An 18,929-nucleotide genomic window follows, 5' to 3' on the forward strand; every position below is an offset into this window, starting at 1 on the left:
AAGCCTATGGCGCTAGTAGTGCCACAATTTTATTTAAAACTGGGGGTCCTTAGGAAAAAATGGTGCCTCCAGGATTTTAAGGGCAACCTTGCTGTTACCAAGGAATTACGTACCTGGATCAGGAGAGAAGAGAGTCCTACAGAAGTTTAAGGCCTCAGCACACAGAGCAGTAACTCTTTTTGGAAGAATATGAGGTTACGGGGGCTGTCAAACCACCAGAGAGAGGTTGTTTGGCAAACACTTCTGGGGTGCCTACCCACTAGAGCTTTCCTCAGACAAAGAGATATTATTAGGAGGGAGGTCTGCCCAAGGGAAGGGTGTGGGGCTGCTGAAACCTCTAGTCATGTGTTCTGGGCTTGCTTTTTCGCATCACAAGTCAAACTTAAGTTAAAGCCTTTTTTCAGTTTAGTGCTGAATTGTACCCAGATTACTTACACTAATCTGATGACAGGATGGTGGAAGGGCAACAAAGCTGATGTTCGTATTGCTTGGATTTGTTTTTCTATTCTCAAGGAGGTTCTATGGGACGTCAGGAATCTGTTATGGCCCATACTCACGGGCAGCGTATGCGCGACATGCCGGCGACAGCTCGTCGCCAGGTCCCTCCGCATACACACGGCAGAGGGACCTGGCAACTGATGCGGCGGAAGCTGACGCTGTTGTCCCTCCCCCCGCCGGAAGCGCCGTCTATTTGCAATTATGTTGCTGTCTCTAGTCCGCGAACTCACGCGGACTAGCGACAGTTGCGGCGGTGACTGTCGCCAGGCGATTGACCGCGCCAATCACCTGGCGACATCAGCGACGGGCGACAGTTCGGGGTGCGCGCCCGTGCAATGCCGCATACTCACGGGCGACCTGTTGCCGCAACACGCGCGCGCCGCATGTTGCGGCGACAATTGTAGCCCGTGAGTATGGGCCATTAGTCTTCAAACAGGAAGTTATTTCAGTTAATGAATGCATCAAACTGTTATCTTGTATACTTGTTTGACAGCTCTCATGAAGGCTAGGAGATCGCTGAGCAGAGATGGCACCCGAAAGACTGGCAGAGGATTGTTAGGATGTAATCTGTCTAGATTGTAAATGTTTCTTCTTGTACCTCCCTGTTTAACAAAAAATACCAGTAATGATCTTCTTTTGATCATAGTAATTACTCAAAATTTATAAAAAATAAAAAAATATTTTGATTAATAAAATTTAAGCTCTTGTGATGATACTTGATTTAGCTTAAAGGATGTGATTACTCAGTGATCCATATTGGGCTACTCGAGACTGAAGAGCAAAAAAAAAAAAAAAAAAAAAAAATCTGTTCTTATCAGTTTAATATCTGATACGTCCCCTATCTGGGGACCATATATTAAATGGATTTTTGGAACAGGGAGATGGAAGAAGAGCTTGCTCTGTCCACTCCGCGCATCGACCTGGTATTGCAGTACCTCCAGGACCGGTGCACTACTCTCTCTTACTGGTGTCAAAAAACAGATCAAAACTCAAATACCCAGCTGACTAACAAAGTGAAGTCAAGTCAAGTGGAGAAATCAAGTGTCCCTCTGCAAAGTAAATTTCCCAGTAGCAAGTGCTGTTTTTTCCCCCTGCTGTGCGCTCTATGTCTGTGCTGCTACTGCTGGGTGCAGGATAGATAGAGTTGAAATCCTCAATAAAAACATTGTTTCAAGTTGTGTCTGCTTTCTTTGTGCATCTGTGTCATTTATTAAGTGAGTCTGCATTTCGCCTGGCTATAAGAACCCGAGAACAGACAAGAAAAATCAACAAAAAACCAAATTTTTTTTTTTAAATTTTACTTTGGATGATCTCTACTTGCGCTACACAGTTGCTGCGTCCCAAAAAATCCATGACCGGACCACTTTTCTTCATGTTTGCACTTTGTCCCCTGCAAGAGAAGGAGCAGCAGCACCCTTCCCCTGGAGAGCTGCCAGCGGACTGGCAGGCAGAGCCCTGGCTGCAGCCCCTTATATAGCCTGGGCCCAGGGCATTGTGACATCATCGGTTGACTTCCAGTGAGCACCTGCTCAGGTGCCTGCATCAGTGGCAGGCTGTGAGTGTGTGTAGCAGGCTAGGATGGCATCTCCTGTTTAGGCTTTCCACTTCCCGGCCTGTGTCTCCCTCTTGTGGCACACCCCGCACGTCCAGACAGAGCGTTTAAGCAGAAGGAGGATGAACGAAGATAAACGCACTGTGTTTTTAAACAGCCAGAGCAAGCCTCCCAGGCTAGAGACTTGACTTCCTCTGCCCTCCATACTCTCTCCTAGCGTGTTGCCGGAATGCAGGGAGCCGGAAGCCTACTTTACTTTTCTTTTCGGCATGGAGGCACGGCAGCGGAGGGGTGACGGCTGTTCCAGCGGTGGGCGGGGCCATGCAAATGCAATCAGGCGGCAGCTGAGCCTGGCCCGTGCCTCTGCGTTGTAGCACAAGTGCGCCCATCCCGGCGGCCCGGCAGGCCTGCAGAGGCAGTGGGAAGGGGGCCCCCCCTGGCAGTCGGTAGCCGGCTGGGGTTAGCCGGCTGCTGTGCCGTGCAGCGCAGTCCTGTGCGCTGGTCGCCGCTGCTGCATTTAGAAGGTAGTTTGCCTTAATTCCCACAGGGGGTGCTGCGTCGGCGGGCACGGCTGTGGAAAATAATTGAGTTATCGCTTCTCGGCCTTCTGGCTAAGATCAAGTGGTCTTAGCCAGGAGGTTTCAGAAATCTCTGGTCACTCGGCCTTGCAGTTCATGCTGCCTGCAGCTATTGGGTGGCCAGGGGTGGACGTTAACGGGAGTGATCACCTTTCTGAGGTGGTCTTTTCAAAAGATACTATTTGGTATCAGACCTGCCTTACCTTTGTGGTGTGGTATGGGATGGTGTTGAAGGATGGCGGGCGTTCCTAATATACCAAATACAATTAGACTGGCAGTAGCCGAGTCGCAGTGCAGCAGATGTTCCTTGGTGGAAGTACAGCAAAATATCGTTGAGAAGCTTTTTGGGATTCCACGCTCTGATATTTATTGTGTTCAGTACTGTTCAAGTGGTGGATTCTATGATATCAGCTTTACGAGCATAAATGTCTTTAGGACCTTTATGTCAAGGTTACAGGATAAGAAAGACGATCCGTTAATGGAGGGTATTACGGTTTGTATCTATGAGAGGAAGCAAATACTCCCCATAACCGTACAAATGTATAACCCGTTTTTGTCGGATGACGAGGTTAAATTCTTCCTCCAGAGATATTGCGAATATGTTTCTGATGGAGTTCGGCAGAAAAACACGCTTGGGACCTTTAATGGTTTAAGGAAGTACTGGGTTATACTGGCGTCAGAGCCGGCCTCTCCAGACAGGATACGCCATCCTCCACAGTCGTTTTCGATTGGGCACCATCGAGGGATACTATGGTATCCAAATATGCCTTGCTTTTGCCGCTCCTGTCTGAGATTCGGTCATACAAAGGAGGATTGTAAAAATGGAACTGCCTGCAGGAACTGTTTCAAAACAGACCATAGTATAGCAGATTGTCCGGAAAATAAAAAATGTCATTGCTGTGGAGCGGAGGACCATCTGGCTAAGGATTGTCCTAAGAAACTGAAGCCAGGTTCATATTCGGCGGCAGTAAGTGGTGAGCCCCTAGTCGCAGATGCCCAGGAGGGCCTTCTGGGAGGGAGGGAGGGTGTGCTGATGCACCTACGGACACCACTGAGGCCGTTCAGGAGCCAGCTCATAAGGAGGGGGAGCCCCTTCTGGAGCATCTGGAGGTTCCTGAGAGCGAGGTTTCGGGGAGGGAGGAGAGTGTGGAGGAGGAGTCTGTGAAGGAGAAGGAGGTGGAGGAGGAAGAGGAGGAGGAAGAGGAGGAGGGCATGGACCAGAGTGCTGAAAGTAAAAAGCGGAAAACGGCTGGGTCAGCATCGGGGAACATAGAACAGTTCACCAGTGAGTCTGACACAGTTGACTCCGAGGGGTTTATTAGTGAGGGCCAAGTGGAGATCTTGAAGAGTACGCTTGGATTCCTTCCAGGACGGCAGGACAGTGATGAAGAAGTGGAGAGCACTGCAAAAAAGAAAAAGAAACAAGGGAAGAGGGAGGGTGGTGTTGGAAAGGGTGGATCTAAAATTGATTTCTCTTAATTTGTGCTCCTTTAATGCAAGGAGCATTGGAGCCTCGTATAGAAGAGTGGCAATTTTTGATGTTTTGTTGAACTTAAGCGCTAACATTTTTTGTTTGCAGGAATGCAACCTAAAAGAAGAGCTGTCTGTGGCGAAATGGACTGCTGGGCCAGCAGTGTGGTCCCTTAGCAGACAGAAAAACAAAGGCGTTTGTGTGTTATTTGGAGGGGATCAATTTAAGGTCACCAGGGTGACTCACGTAGAGCCGGGGAGGGCTTTACTAGTTTATTTTGTTTATAGGGGTGTTTTGCTTAAATCATTAACATATATGCTTCAGTTTCCAGGAAGGAGAGATTAGTTTTGTTTTCAAAGTTAAGGCTAGTTTTAGCTGGAAAAGAGCCGACAATTTTAGTTGGGGATTTCAATTGTGTTGTGAGGGAGGGGGATAGGGTTGGGGGTGGAGAGGGAGGAGTTGATAGTTCAGGGAAAGAACTAGCGGATATAGTCCTGACCTTTAAGTTGATAGATGCAGGGAAAGGTAAGGAGTGTACCTATTTTTCTGATAAAGGCAGTTTGTATTGTTTTATGTTTCCTTTCCAGGATTTTCAAGACGGGACACTTTTCTGTTCGAAGACAACCTTTTTCTGATCATGGGAGCGTGGAATGTGTTGTAAGTATGGATGCTGATTGTGTGTATGGTAAAGAAGTATGGAAGTTGAATGTAAGTTTGCTGGAGGATGAATGGGTGAAGAGTGAGTGAGATTTTTTGTTAACCTTAGAAGAAGAATGAATGACTTTGGAAGTGTGGTTGGATGGTGGGAGTGGTGTAAAAAAAGAACACAGACTTTCTTTATTAAAATTGGTAAAGAGAGAGCTGCTAAACAGAGATTGAAATATGCAATGATGCAGAGGTTGGAGTAAAACTGTGTTACTGCATGTCTTGCTTGTATTATATGTTATTGTCTTATGCCTGTCTTGCTTGTACTATGGCTATTGTCTTATGCCAATCTCTGTCCTTGCTATTGTTGCCACTGCCATGTGAACCACAACCAATTCCGGGTATGACCTTGGTCGCACTTGGCGAAATTAAGATTCTGATTCTATTTAGAAGAGTTGAGGGAGGCTGGGGAGGAAGTGGGAGAGGAGATAGAGGAGACAAAGGTTGAAGTTAGAGCATTTATGAGAGAGCAAGGGAAAAAGATAGTGATGCAGGCTAAAGCTGCAATTAAAAAGAAAAACTTATTTCTTTAAAAGAAGTGTATGGTAGTAAGGTTGAGATGTTAAATGTGTTGGATGAGGCTGGATGTGAAGTGTCTGGGAATGAACTAGTTAGGGGAGAAGTATGGAAGTTTTATAAGGAGTTGTATTGTGAGATATTCAGCAGTGATGCCCTGGGAGACATCTCAAACTCACTCCAACCTGAATTATCGCAAATTCTTTCTGTTTTAAGAAAGCAAACGTTTGTTTTTCTTTGTATTGTGAGAAGGAGAGAGATTTGAATGTAGAGAAAGAAGTGTTAGATAGGGTTGAAGTATGTTTGGGTTCCTGTGAGAAAGTAATTTTGAATGATTATGTGAAAAAAAGTGAGATTGAGGTCTGTATGAAAGGTATGAAAAAAGGGAAAACGCCTGGAAGTGATGGATTGCCTGTGGAGTATTATAGTGTGTTCTGGAATGAGATTGGTGACACTGTGTATGAGGTATGCAAGGTGGTCTTGGATGGTTGTATGCTGAGTGAATCTATGAAGGAAAGTATTATTGTTTTGTTGTATAAAAAGGGAGATCGGAAGGATTTAAAAAATTGGAGAGCAATATCGTTATTAAACATAGATTATATACCACTCAACCCCCCTTACCATCCATAGGTCTATCCACTACGAAATTTATGATCCGTCTTTGGGCTAACACAGCAACAGGTGCAGGTCTCCGTTCTCTTCATAGGCTGCAACCTTTTCTGGGTAACCCCAAATTCCAACCAGGACTGAACAGTGATTTCATGAAACGATGGTACTCCAAGAGGTATTTTCGTTTGCAAGATTGGTTGCAACCTTCATCTTCGCTATTCATTACCTATGAAGACGTATGTAAACATTTTCCTCCTTCCTTTCAACTTTTTTTAGAATTTAATCAGATCGCTCATTTTATTAAATCTCTGGTACCTACCCCCTCAGATCTAAGCCGGCTGACAGCATTTGAAGTGTTATATACCCAAAGAGGTCATCAAAAGGGCCTGATAACTCAAGTTTATGCTCTACTATGTACTAAATCCTTTACTGCCACTCCGGCCCATACTTATATGGCCAAGTGGGAAGCCTCGCTATCTCAACCCATTTCGCTTACAACGAAAAGAAGGTGGAAACGCTGACACCACCGGTACACGACCCAGGGGAGCAGGAATCACAGGTCTCAGCATAAGCAACAAGAAAGGATATTCCGCTGCACCATGGGTAGGGTATAAAGAAGTCTTCAGTTTATTGACACATCAGTAGATACACACATGGCTATGTGTGTATCTACTGATGTGTCAATAAACTGAAGACTTCTTTATACCCTACCCATGGTGCAGCGGAATATCCTTTCTTGTTGCATTTCCCTTACAGACTGGGAATCTATCTGGCAAAATGCCAAAGATTCTTCAATGTGTACTCAAATTAAAGAAAACATATATAAAATCCTATTCAGATGGTACTTAACTCCAGTATTATTATCCCAAATTTACCCTGGATCCTCTAATCTATGATGGCGAGGATGCGGCCTCGCAGGATCTTTAGAGCACATCTTTTGGTCATGTCCTGCTCTAATTCCCTTTTGGCAGGATATCCAAAAATTAATCCTCCAGGTCTTGGATGTGACTATACCTTTGGACCCCACTATCATGCTGTTAGGCAAATACCCCCCTCAAACTCATAAATTCGAAAGAATCCTAATCATTCGTATACTTACCGCAGCTAGACTATCTATTTCCTCAAATTGGAAAAAATAGCTCCTCCAGAGCTTTCTGAAGTCATAATTAAGCTTAAATGGATTAAACTAATGGAAAAACTCACAGCCACCCTTAAGGTGCCCATACACTCGTCAGATTGGCAGCAGACAGATAAGAAATGCATCTGATGATCTATCTGATGCGTTTTTAGAACATTTTTTACCAGGATAGAATTCCAATAGATTTCAGTTTGAAATCTATTGAAATTCGATCTGATGGCATTTTTTTGCCATCAGATTTCCATTAAGGCCAATACAAACTGATAAGCAATCTCATCAGATCGACCTAAATTTTCCACCCTGCAAGTTCGATGGAAATCCATCGAAATCGAGCGAAATCGGCCGTCGATCGGTCGATTGGCCAACCGATTTGCGATCGATCGATTGGGATCGATCGGTCGGCCAGAAAATCGGCTGAGTGTATGGGCTGCTTAAGGGATACTGAAATACGCTTTGATAAGATATGGGGTCCATGGGATAATCACTTCCCTAATGATTGACCTTTTGGAACCACCCACAGATATCATGACCACCTACAGGGCCTACCACACCTCATCACTTTAGTTTATAACCATGTTGCAGAAGCTAGAGAACCAACCAAAAACAAATTTTCTTCTTTCCTTCTCCCTTCTTTTTTCTTCTCTGTATTTCTATCTACTACTATTAGCCGTCAGACTAAGAGATAAGTCTACTCTTGGGGATCACTTGTCTGTTGTTTTTGATGATGGTAGTTTGTCTTCTTTTCCCTTTGACTACATCTCCAATATGTATGACTGTGCAAACGTTATCTTGTCAAATCTTACTCTTCTCTCTCCATGGCAAACTTGGTTACTGACAATTTTTTTTGTCTTGAAACAGCCTACAGTCTTGGGCATGGACTTTCGCCTCAACACCTGGTTTAACTCTTCCCAAGCTTGCCCTTGTCTTTGATATCTGTAATTACCAAGTTTTCCCACCATGTGTTATTATACTGCATATCATTTTGTGATAACTGTTTGTATGGATCTTCTCATAAATCTAAATAAAAATCAGTGTTACAAAAAAAAACAAAAAACATAGATTATAAGTTGATAGCAAAGATGATGGCTGATAGGATGCGTGGGGTGTTGGATAAGATGGTGTGAGAGGAACAAGTGTGTGCTGTGCCTGGGAGAACGATTGCTGAGAGTGATTTGTCTGAGGGATGTGCTGTGGTTATGTAAGGAGCGCAAGCAGGGAGTGGCTGTGCTGGCTGTGGATTTTGAAAAGGCATATGATAGGGTGTCGCATGAGTTTATGGTGAAGGTGTTGGAGAGAATGGGAGTGCCTGAGAGGATGATTGGATGGGTGAGGTGTCTGTACAGTGAGATTGTGAGTAAGGTGCAGGTGAGTGGGTGGCTGACAGAGGAAGTGTGTATCAGATCAGGTGTGAGGCAGGGGTGTCCTCTGTCCCCTGTGTTGTTTGTGTGTGTGATTGATCCTTTGTTGCAAATGGAGAGTGATAAGTTAGTTAGAGGTGTGGGAGGAGTTTGAGTGTTATTGGATATATGGATGATGTGACTGTGGTATGTAAGAGTTTTGTGGCTTTGAAGAGAGTGAAGCTTTTGATTGATATTTTTTGTATGGCAAGTGGTTTCCGAGTGAACATGGATAAAAGTGAGTGTAAAGTGTTTGGAGAAGTGAGAGATGTGGAGGAGAGTGGTTGGGTAATATGTTAGGGAGCGGTGAAGGTGTTAGGAGTGAAGTTTAATAGCGAGTTGTACGGAAGAGATGTTGAGTAGAGTGGAAAAAAAGAGTGCAGTTCTGGTTGCTGAGGACTTTGACTTTCGAAAGAAAATGTTTGATTGTGAAGGCGGTACTGATTCCTTTTGATGCCTTTTTTATTATGTTTTTCCAGTTCCTGATAGGGTGCTGAAAAAAATTATTAAAGTTTGTTTTTCCTATTTTTGGTCTTCTAGGATGGAGAAGTTGAGGAGAGAGATTGTGGTGAAAGAGAAAGTGAATGGTGGTATAGGTTTTGTGAGAATAGAGTGTTTTTGGGGGGTGAAGTATGTGAGTTTGTATGTGAAGTCAAGTATGAAGGAAAACATGACGGGGTGTATGATGAGGTATGCAGCTGGGAATATGTTGAGGAAGTTTGTGAGGAATATTCTGATCTTTAAAAAAGAATGTTTGACTGTGAGAGAGAATGTGCGGCCATGATTCGAGGAAGGTTATATGTATATGGGTATGACATTAACCACCCTGGCGTTCTATTTCCTCAGGATTTCCGTGCAAAAAGTGGTTCAATTAATTTCCCATAATTTTCAACCAATTTTTTTTTTGCAATCTTTTTTTTTTGTATTGAATTCAATACAGGTTATTGTATTGAATTAAATTAAAAAAAAAAGTGTTTGCTGCGAGATTTTGATGATGCTGTGTGACACTGGTTCCATCAACGCCGATCGACGGGGGACATGTGATCTCCAAGGGAGAAGCAAAATCCGCCAAGGGACATGGAAGAAGGCACCGGGGAAGCTATCAGAGGTACGCGACGAGGGATCAGCATGCCAATGGTGAGTATAAGACCCAGATGTATAGCCAGGTATAGTTAGCCAGATGTATAGCCAGGTATAGTTAGCCAGATGTATAGCCAGGTATAGTTAGCCAGATGTGCAGCCAGGTGTAGTTAGCCAGATGTATTAGCCAGGAATAGTTTAGCCAGATGTATAGCCAGGTATAGTTAGCCAGATGTATAGCCAGGTATAGTTAGCCAGATGTATAGTTAGCCAGATGTGCAGCCAGGTGTAGTTAGCCAGATGTATTAGCCAGGAATAGTTTAGCCAGATGTTTTGCCAGGTATATAGGGAGCAAGATGTTTGCCAGGTGTATAGGAGACAGATGTGCAGCCAGGTGTATAGGAGACAGATGTTTGCCAGGTGTATAGGAGACAGATGTGCAGCCAGGTGTATAGGAGACAGATGTGCAGCCAGGTGTATAGGAGACAGATGTGCAGCCAGGTGTATAGGAGACAGATGTGCAGCCAGGTGTAGGGAGTCATATGTATAGGGAGCCAGGTTTGCGGGTGCCTCTGCCCCCCCCCCCCCCCCATTGCCCCCGATGCCCCCTGACTCTGGCCGGGTGTCCCTTCTGTGGGGGGGCTCCCCTTCTGTGCTGGCTGGTAGTGGCCGGTGGGGATCCCCTCTGTGGGGGGGATCCCCATACTGTGCGTGCAGGTGGCTGGGTGGCCCTTCTGTGTGTGTGGGGGATATCCCCTTCTATGGGGGCTAGTCATGGTCTGTCGGGGACACCCCCTTCTGTTGTGGGGGGAGGTGGGTGTCCCCATCTATGAGGGCTGTGGGTGGCCTCTCCCTCCTCTTCCCCCCATCCCTTCCGATCCCCCGTGCCCCCCCCCCCCCAATCCCGTGTCTCCCCCGTCAGAAGCCCTGATCTACTCACCTGAGGGCTTGCTCCTGCGGCGGAAGCGGCGCACTTCCTCCTCCATCGCGAAGTCTCGTGTTCTCTGTAATTACTGTACGCGGCTTGGTGACGTCACCAAGCCGCGTACTGTAATTACAGAGACCGGGACTTCGGCGATGGAGATGGAGGGTGTGCATCTCGGCCAGCGCAGGAGAAAGCCCTCAGGTGAGTAAAGCAGGGCTTTTGACTGACAGGGGGGAGACACGGGACGGGGGGGGACACAGGATCGGGGGTGAGGAGGGCACGGGGGACAGAGAGGGAGGAGGGAAAGGCCACCCACAGCTCTCATAGAAGGGGACACCCACCTCCCCCCCCGCACAGAAGGGGGTGTCCCCGACCGGCCAAGACTCGCCCCATAGGGGGGATACCCGCCCCCCCACACACACACTACAGGGTCACCCGCACGCACATTACGGGGATGCCCCCTCCCCCCCCCCTCCCCACAGAGAGGATCCCCGCCGGTACCGGCCACTACCAGCCAGCACAGAAGGGGACACCCTCCCCCCGCACAGAGGGGATCCCCGCACCAGCCACCCGCAGCACAGCAGGGGACACCCTCCCCCCCCCCCACAGAGGGGATCCCCGCACCAGCCACCCGCAGCACAGAAGGGGAATCCCGCATGCTGCTGAGCACATTCTCTGCTCCGATGGCTGCACAGGGATTCCCCAGGGTGGCTGGATGCTAGTTCTGCACGCTGTGGGTAGCACAGATCGCTACCCACAGCGTGCTGACAGGCATCCAGCCATCCTGGGGAATCCCTCTGATGAGGGAAAAGTGCAGCCGGCGGGGCAGAGAAACAATAAATCTCCCTGGCAGTATTGACTAGCTCAGCTCGTCAATACCGCTTTCAGCAAGTTTTTCCTGGACGAGCTGAGCTCGTCAATACCACCAGGGTGGTTAAAACCTTTGGTGTTGATACTGCTGAAGGGATCTGGAAGTTTAAAAAATGGAAGGAGTAGGTGGTATAATTTGTTTCTTGTCCTTTCATGTAAAAAGGATTCTGTTTTGCCGTAATTTTTGGAAAATGTAATATGTTATGTTTTCCTTTTTTCATTTGATTTATTAAAGTTTAAACTGATGAGGATAATGTGCCAGTGAGTTGGTTACGAAGGGCATGGTTTTCGAGATAGTATTTTAACTGGAACGCACCAGCTTACTGATCCTGTTCTTTGGGATTGGTGGTCGGTGGTCTGAGGTTTTTGATAAAAAAAAAAAAAAAATCTGTTCTTAGTTTAATATCTGATACGTCCCCTATCTGGGGACCATATATTAAATGGATTTTTGGAACAGGGAGATGGAAGAAGAGCTTGCTCTGTCCACTCCGCGCATCGACCTGGTATTGCAGTACCTCCAGGACCGGTGCACTACTCTCTCTAACTAGTGTCAAAAAACAGATCAAATACAAATACCCAGCTGACTAACAAAGTGGAGTAGTGAAGTGAACTCAAGTGACCTTCTACAAAGTGACTTCCTCTGCCCTCCACACTTTCTCCTAGCGTGTTGCTGGGAGCCGGAAGCCTACTTTACTTTTGTTTTCAGCGTGGAGGCAAGGCAGCGGAGGGGTGCCGGCTGTTCCGGCGGTGGGCGCGGCCATGCAAATGTAATCAGGCGGCAGCTGAGGCTGGCCCTTGTGTCTGTGTCCAGCACAGGTGCGCCCATCCCTGTGGCTCGGCAGGCCTGCAGAGGCAGTGGGAAGAACCTCCCCGCATCCGGTAACCCCGGGGTTAGCCAGCGGCTGTGCACTGCTGCATTTAGAAGGTAGTTTGCCTTAAATCCCAAGGAGGGTGCTGTCGTGGCAGGCGTAGCTGCGGATAATAAATGTGTTATTGCTTCTTGGCCTTTTGGCTATGATCAAGTGAAAACTTGGTCATGGTCAGAGGGCTTGGCGAGAGGACCTCCTTTTGGGGGTCCTAGGAACATCAGAGGGGCGAAGGCCAGTGGTGATATTGTAGAGCAGTGGAAAAAGCTTCAGAACTCCATCCATTTGCAGGTGGAGAAGGAATACGTGGAGAAGATCAGTGTGAGGGATGTGTCGCTTCGTGTAATGGGCTAGATCCTTAACCTAAAAGGTAACGGATGCTACAGTTTGCTAGATTTTGTTATTACTTTTCATTTTGAGGAGAAATGTTTGGATAACTACGAAAATTGGGAGATCTTGATGATGTCAGTGGATAATGCCATTCTTCAGAAGTTTAAAGTGACTTTATTGTTTGACCCTGGCTTTAAAGACTTAACTGTGCATGTTTATAATCCCTGTATGGAGGAGCATGTTAAAATGACTTATTTGAAGCAGTTTTGTTTTGAGGTGGGGGCTGCTAAGAGGTTGCATAGTCTGTTTGGGTACTATAGGAGTAAACTGAAGTAGCATGTCAAATTGTTGCTGGATCCAGAGGGATATGGTGGTACGGTGCATCCCCCTGCCTCTATTACTGTTGCTGGGAGAAATGCACTGTATTCTATGGGATGTTTATGCACTTCCACTTTTTCCATGCATGGGCATAAATCCTCGCTTACTCCGGGATCCTGTTGTGCACAAAAAAATCTGTTCTTATCAGTTTAATATCTGATACGTCCCCTATCTGGGGACCATATATTAAATGGATTTTTGGAACAGGGAGATGGAAGAAGAGCTTGCTCTGTCCACTCCGCGCATCGACCTGGTATTGCAGTACCTCCAGGATCGGTGCACTACTCTCTCTTACTGGTGTAAAAAAAACAGAACAAAACTCAAACCCCCAAGTAACTAACAAAGTGGAGTGAAGTGAACTGAATAACTGAAGTGAAGTGAACTCAAGTGATGTTCTGCAAAGTTTTGCTGCTGAATTTACCAGCAAGTGCTGTTTTATCCCCCTGTGCTGCTGTGTGCTCTATGTCTGTGCTGCTACTACTGGGTGCATGAAATCCTCTCCCCAATGACAATAAAACAATTGTTTCAAGTTGTGTCTGCCTTCTTTGTGCATCTGTGTCATTTATTGAGGCCATCTTCTTTTGGCTATAAGAAACCGAGAACAGAAAAAAAAATGCACACATAAGCGACTTCATTTTTATTGGCTTTGTGTGGCGTTCTTACTTGCGGCGCGCAGTTGCCACCGCAAAACTCCACAACCGGACGACTTTTCTTCATGGTGCACTTTACCCCCTGCTGCTGCCAGCAGACTGGCAGGCAGGGCCGGGCCGAGGCAGAGGCTGGAGAGGCTCCAGCCTCAGGGTGCAGTGTAGGAGGGAGCACACAACTCACTCAGCTATCATTTCCTATTGTGTTTGAAGCAGAAAGAAATAAGAAAAGGGGATACATGACAGTTACTGCAAACCAGATAACCAGAGATGGGGAGGTTGGGGGCCCTGGGGTGCCTCTTAGTCTAATAGCAATCAGTGTGTGACGGCTGGGGTGGGAGGGATGGAGGGGCGCACTTTGCTGTCTCAGCCTTGGGTGCTGAAGGATCTTGTCCCGGCTCTGCTGGCAGGCATCCCCCTGTGCCTGCTGCTCCTTATATACCCTGTGCCCAAGGGCATTATGAAGTCATCGGTTGACCTCCTGTGACCCCTACAGCCCACCACAGGTGCCTTCAGCAGTGCGAGGCTGTGATTGTGTAGCAGGCAAGGAAGGCATCTCCTGTTTAGGCTTTCCACTCCACAGCCTGTTTCTTCCTCTTGTGGCACAGCCCGCACGTCCAGACAGAGCGATTAAGAGGAAAGAGGAGGATGACGCACTGTGTTTTCAGCGTACGCAGCCAGAGCAAGCCTGCCAGGCTAGAGAATTGACTTCCTCTGCCCTCCACACTCTCTCTAAGAGCATTGTGCCGGAATGCAGGGAGCCGGAAGCCTACTTTTGTTTTCGGCGTGGAGGCACAGCAGCAGAGGGGTGTTGGCTGTTCTGGCAGTGGGTGCGGCCATGCAAATGTAATCAGGCAGCAGCTGAGCCTGGCCCATGTGTCTGCGTTTTAGCGCAGGTGTGCCCATCCCAGTGGCCCGGCAGGCCTGCAGAGGCAGTGGGAATGAGGCCCCCCTGGCAGCCGGCCGGGGCTAGCCGACTGCTGTGCCGTGCGGTGCTGTCCTGTGCGCTGGTCGCCGCTGCTGCATTTAGAAGGTAGTTTGCCTTAATTCCCTCAGAGGGTGCTGTGTCGGCGGGCGCGGCTGCGGAGAATAATTGGGTTATCGCTTCTTGGCCTTTTGGCCAAGATCACGTCTAGTGGTCTGGTCAAGAGGCGCGCTAACTAGAGCTGCCTTCGGGCAGATCTGGGGCCGGCCGGCCGAGAACGTTGGAACTTAAGGCGTAGTGAGCATGGCTCATTCCCGTGGTCTGCGGAACACTTTCCGCATTTAGGTACGGCCTGATTCTGTTGGAGAGTTTAACATCAGAAAAGTCCTGGTCGATGTGGTGCAGAAACACCTGAACATACAGGTAAATGAGCGGTTTGCAGTGCAAGATTTCCCTGGAATTGGCATTTATGATCTTTTGTTCTTTACCGAGGAGAGAAGAAACGCCAGGAGGAAGAAAGAGATGGGAGATCCTATCTTGGAGAAGCTGTCGTTTGAGCTAAAGTTTGACGCCGGAGCAAAGTACATCACCCTCCACCTCTACAACCCTTATCTGGACTCGGATCTGCTGGCAATGTTCCTCGATAAATATTGCGATGTGGTCGGTCCACCGGAAAAGCTGCTCAACCCCTGGGGAATCTGGAGAAGCAAGCTCAAGTATAAGGTACAATTTCGCAAAGACCCTAATGGCTATAATGGGCTGCTACATCCTCCAAGGGTGTTTACACTGGCGGGGGATCGCTGCACCCTCTATTATGACGGACAACCCGTTTTCTGCCGAAATTGCTTCATGTATGGGCACCTGCAGAGGTGCCGCTCATGCCACGCTGAGGGACACAGTGCTAGACAGTGTAATCAGCGCCACTGCAATCTGTGCGGTGATCTCGATCACCTGGCCCGCAATTGCCCCAAAATGAAGGGGAAGAGACTTTACAGCCAAGTAGCAGAAGGGGGAAAAATGTCCATTGCTGAGGCTTTAAAGTGCTCCCTTTTTGATGGGGACAAATAAATGTCTGACTTTTCTGATTTAGATGAGGACACTGAGTACCCCGATGGTCAGCCTGAAAATCAGACCGCTCCGTGTGTGGAGACCCCCGCCAGTGTGCCTGCCAGTGACACCCCCGCAAATGTTCCCGACAGTAATGTTCCTGCGGGTGATACCGGAGCTTCCTCTAGCCCGGACCACCCTGAAGTGCCAGAAACCGCCAGTCCCGAGCGCCCCTGCAGCTCCCAGCAAGACTCGGTAAGCGGGAGTGTTGTACCGGACACTCCGGCCCCGCCCACTGCCGTTCCCGTCCGCCCCTCGGCTGACCCCGTGGTGTGGAGGAGGAGGTTTCGAGTGCACCCAATGCTGTCTTCCAGCTGCCCAAGAAGAACCGGTCTAGAAACCGAAAGAGAGCCGATCAGCAGCAGCCGCAATCTCAGGAGGGGGAGGAGAGAGGCAAATCTCGCGCGAGATCCCCGCGCAGCTCCAGCAAAGCAACCAAGCCAGCTATGACTGACAGCCCTTCCAGCAGCACCAGATCCCAGCGGAAAGTGCAGGACACCAAGCTTAACAAGGGGAAGGGAGGTAAGAGATCATCTATGCCGCAAATTGATAAAGTGCTTTCTAAGACTGCAGCAGGCACGTTCCCCTTTTCCCAATGTGCTGACATGGACATCCTAGATAAAATAGACAAGTCCATTAGCAAAATGTCAGCTTTTGAAAATGAGATGCAGGTTGAAAGATCTCAAACTGAGGCCTTTTCCGATACAGGCAGTGTCTCTGAGGTGGATAAGCCTCTCACCCCAGGTCAAAAACCTCAGAGAGAGTATGAGGAGCAGAGTACACAGTGCTCAAAAAAAGCTAAAGTGGACTCAGAGCTTTCTACCCCCAATGACTTGGATGCTATGGAGCAGGGGCAAGACGTGTCCGCCCCTGCCACTCCGATCTTTGAAAATGTAGCAGGCTTTGAGTCTGCAATCAGTTTTGCTGGCGATCGACCTCTTATGGTAGACCATGGCCAGGTTCAGTAGACTGACTCTTTTGTTTCTCCTCACCATGTCCCTGTCACTTTTATCATTGAATGTCAGGGGAATGGGTTCGTTATATAGGAGGACAGCTATTCTTGATTTTTTTGGCGAACATTCCGAACAATCAGATCTATGCTTTGCAAGAATGTATGTTGTTGCAGGCGCCCAAACCTGAAGAGTGGCCACATGGAGCCTCTGTGTGGTCAACGGCTGGTGCAAACCGCAATGAAGGGGTGGGGCTATTGCTGAAGGGAAACTATGTGAGTTTAATTTCCTCCTTTACAATTGTGCCAGGACGTATCTTACAGGCCAACGTTGAATTTAGGGGGCACCTATTGCGTATCCTTGTGGTGTATTGTCCAGCAGACAAAAAGGAGAGCCAGATACCAAGAAGAGAGAAGACTCAATACACTGATGCAATTCCTGTTTTCTCTTAAGGAAAAAGGTATGGAAGTGAGTGACGACATTACAGAGCTACGCAATCAGCAGAGACAGTTAATGATCCAGAAAGGTAAACAACTGATTTTTAGGGCAAAGTTGAGGGCTTTGGAAGAGAACGAGCAATGTTCGCGTTACTTTTTTTTAAGAAAGTCCTTACATCAAAGGAACGGTTTTCCTCCATCCTGGTGCAAGATAAGGAAGTTTCTGGAGATGAGATGTTTCATGGGATTTTCGATTTCTACACACAGCTATATGCGGGGCAGGCTCATGTAGGGCCAAACGAGACAGACGAATATCTTTCAGTGCTCGACAAACAACTGTTGTCAGAGGATCGGCTCTCTTTAGAGAGCGAAGTTACAGAGGAAGAAGTTTGGTCGACGCTACGAGGAATGTCCAAATTAAAGACGCCAGGGAAAGATGGTCTCCCGACAGAATTCTATTACACCATGTGGGACATTATTAAAGATGACTTCACAGGCCTAGTGAAGGAAATTTTCCATACTGGGGCACTTACCCAGTCAATGGCAGAAGGTGTGATCATGCTCATTTTTAAGAAAAAAGGGGATAAGAAAGACATTAGAAACTGGCGACCTAATACACTCCTCAACTGCGATTATAAAATCATCGCTAAGATCATCGCAAGCCGTATGTCGCAGGTAGTTGCATCACTCGTGGCCGACCATCAGACATGTGCAGTACCTGGCCACAGGATTTCTGACAACTTGATTTTGCTACGTGACCTTGCTTATTGTGCCCAATCCCACAATTCTGTCATGTTGTTCCAATCCTTGGATTTGGAAAAAGCTTTTAAAAAGGTGTCTCATAGTTTTCTGCTTGCCGTCTTGCACCGCATGGGGCTACCTGCAGGGCTTTTGAAGGTTATTGCCGGCCTTTACACGGGAATATCAAGCCAACTTCTGATCAATGGGACCTTGAGTGCTTCTTTACCGGTCCTTTCTGGAGTTAGACAGGGGTGTCCCCTATCCCCGCTGATGTTCATCTGCGTGATGGAGCCATTGTTACAGGCGATAGTGAAGGACAAGGTTTTTAAGGGATGCCATGTCCCAGGGGCAGGCGGTCGTCACATGAAAGCCATGGCTTATATGGACGATGTGGTCCTGATCGGATCCTCAGGGCGATATATAAGACGGGGTCATCTATTAGTGTCCATCTTTTGTGCCATCTCTGGAATGGCCGTGAACTGGTCGAAAAGCCACTTGTGCAGTCTGGGGAAGGAACTCACTCTGGAGATCCCGGGTGTGTCCCATGTGTCAACGCTCAAGATTCTAGGAGTGTATTTTGAACGTAGCATGAATGGAGCAGCGGACTATGCAATGCTTCTGCCAAAGATACAGACAAAATTGGATTTGTGGAAGCTTCGAAGATTGACATACACTGGAAAAACTCTTGTGGTAAAAGTGGTCATTTTACCTCTATTGTTATTTTACAGTGTGATCTTCCCACATTCTCCAAGATGGGTGCAACAGGTCACCAAGAGGCTTTTTACCTTTTTTGGGGGGTTCCTGCATGGAGAGAACTGCCAGGATTAAAGTGATGAAGTCTGTGGAAAATGGCGGCTACGACTTTCCAAATGTTACAGAGTTTTTAAACTTACATTATTGGAGAACAGCATATCTGACCTTTCAGCGCAATGGGATTACAGCCATGATGATGAGCGCCTCTGCTAAGCTGACTGAAGCTGCTTACAAGATTGTTTGATTGCTCCTTTTTATAGCCTGATGAAGTGGGTGGAGCCCACGAAACACGTTGCAAAATATTGGAGTATTAAATAAACCTTTTATTTGTCATAAACCCGACAATTCCTTGTGTCTGCATCAGGGAGGTAAGTCCACCTATTGCCTCCCTGTTTTTAAACATTTTATCTAATTTTATCCTTCTGGCGCCTCTGTAACATTGGTTATTACTCAGTG

The 18,929-nt window shown here is 47.4% G+C and overlaps 3 pseudogenes; all 3 read left to right on the plus strand.

Moving 5' to 3' along the window:
- Positions 1 to 1,247: 1,247 nt before the first annotated feature.
- On the plus strand, positions 1,248 to 1,455 carry LOC137505737 (U2 spliceosomal RNA; annotated as a pseudogene).
- Positions 1,456 to 11,697: 10,242 nt separating this feature from the next.
- On the plus strand, positions 11,698 to 11,876 carry LOC137505770 (U2 spliceosomal RNA; annotated as a pseudogene).
- Positions 11,877 to 13,026: 1,150 nt separating this feature from the next.
- On the plus strand, positions 13,027 to 13,200 carry LOC137505716 (U2 spliceosomal RNA; annotated as a pseudogene).
- Positions 13,201 to 18,929: the final 5,729 nt, after the last annotated feature.

This window comes from Hyperolius riggenbachi, chromosome 4 (assembly GCF_040937935.1).
Source record: "Hyperolius riggenbachi isolate aHypRig1 chromosome 4, aHypRig1.pri, whole genome shotgun sequence".
NCBI lineage: Eukaryota > Metazoa > Chordata > Amphibia > Anura > Hyperoliidae > Hyperolius > Hyperolius riggenbachi.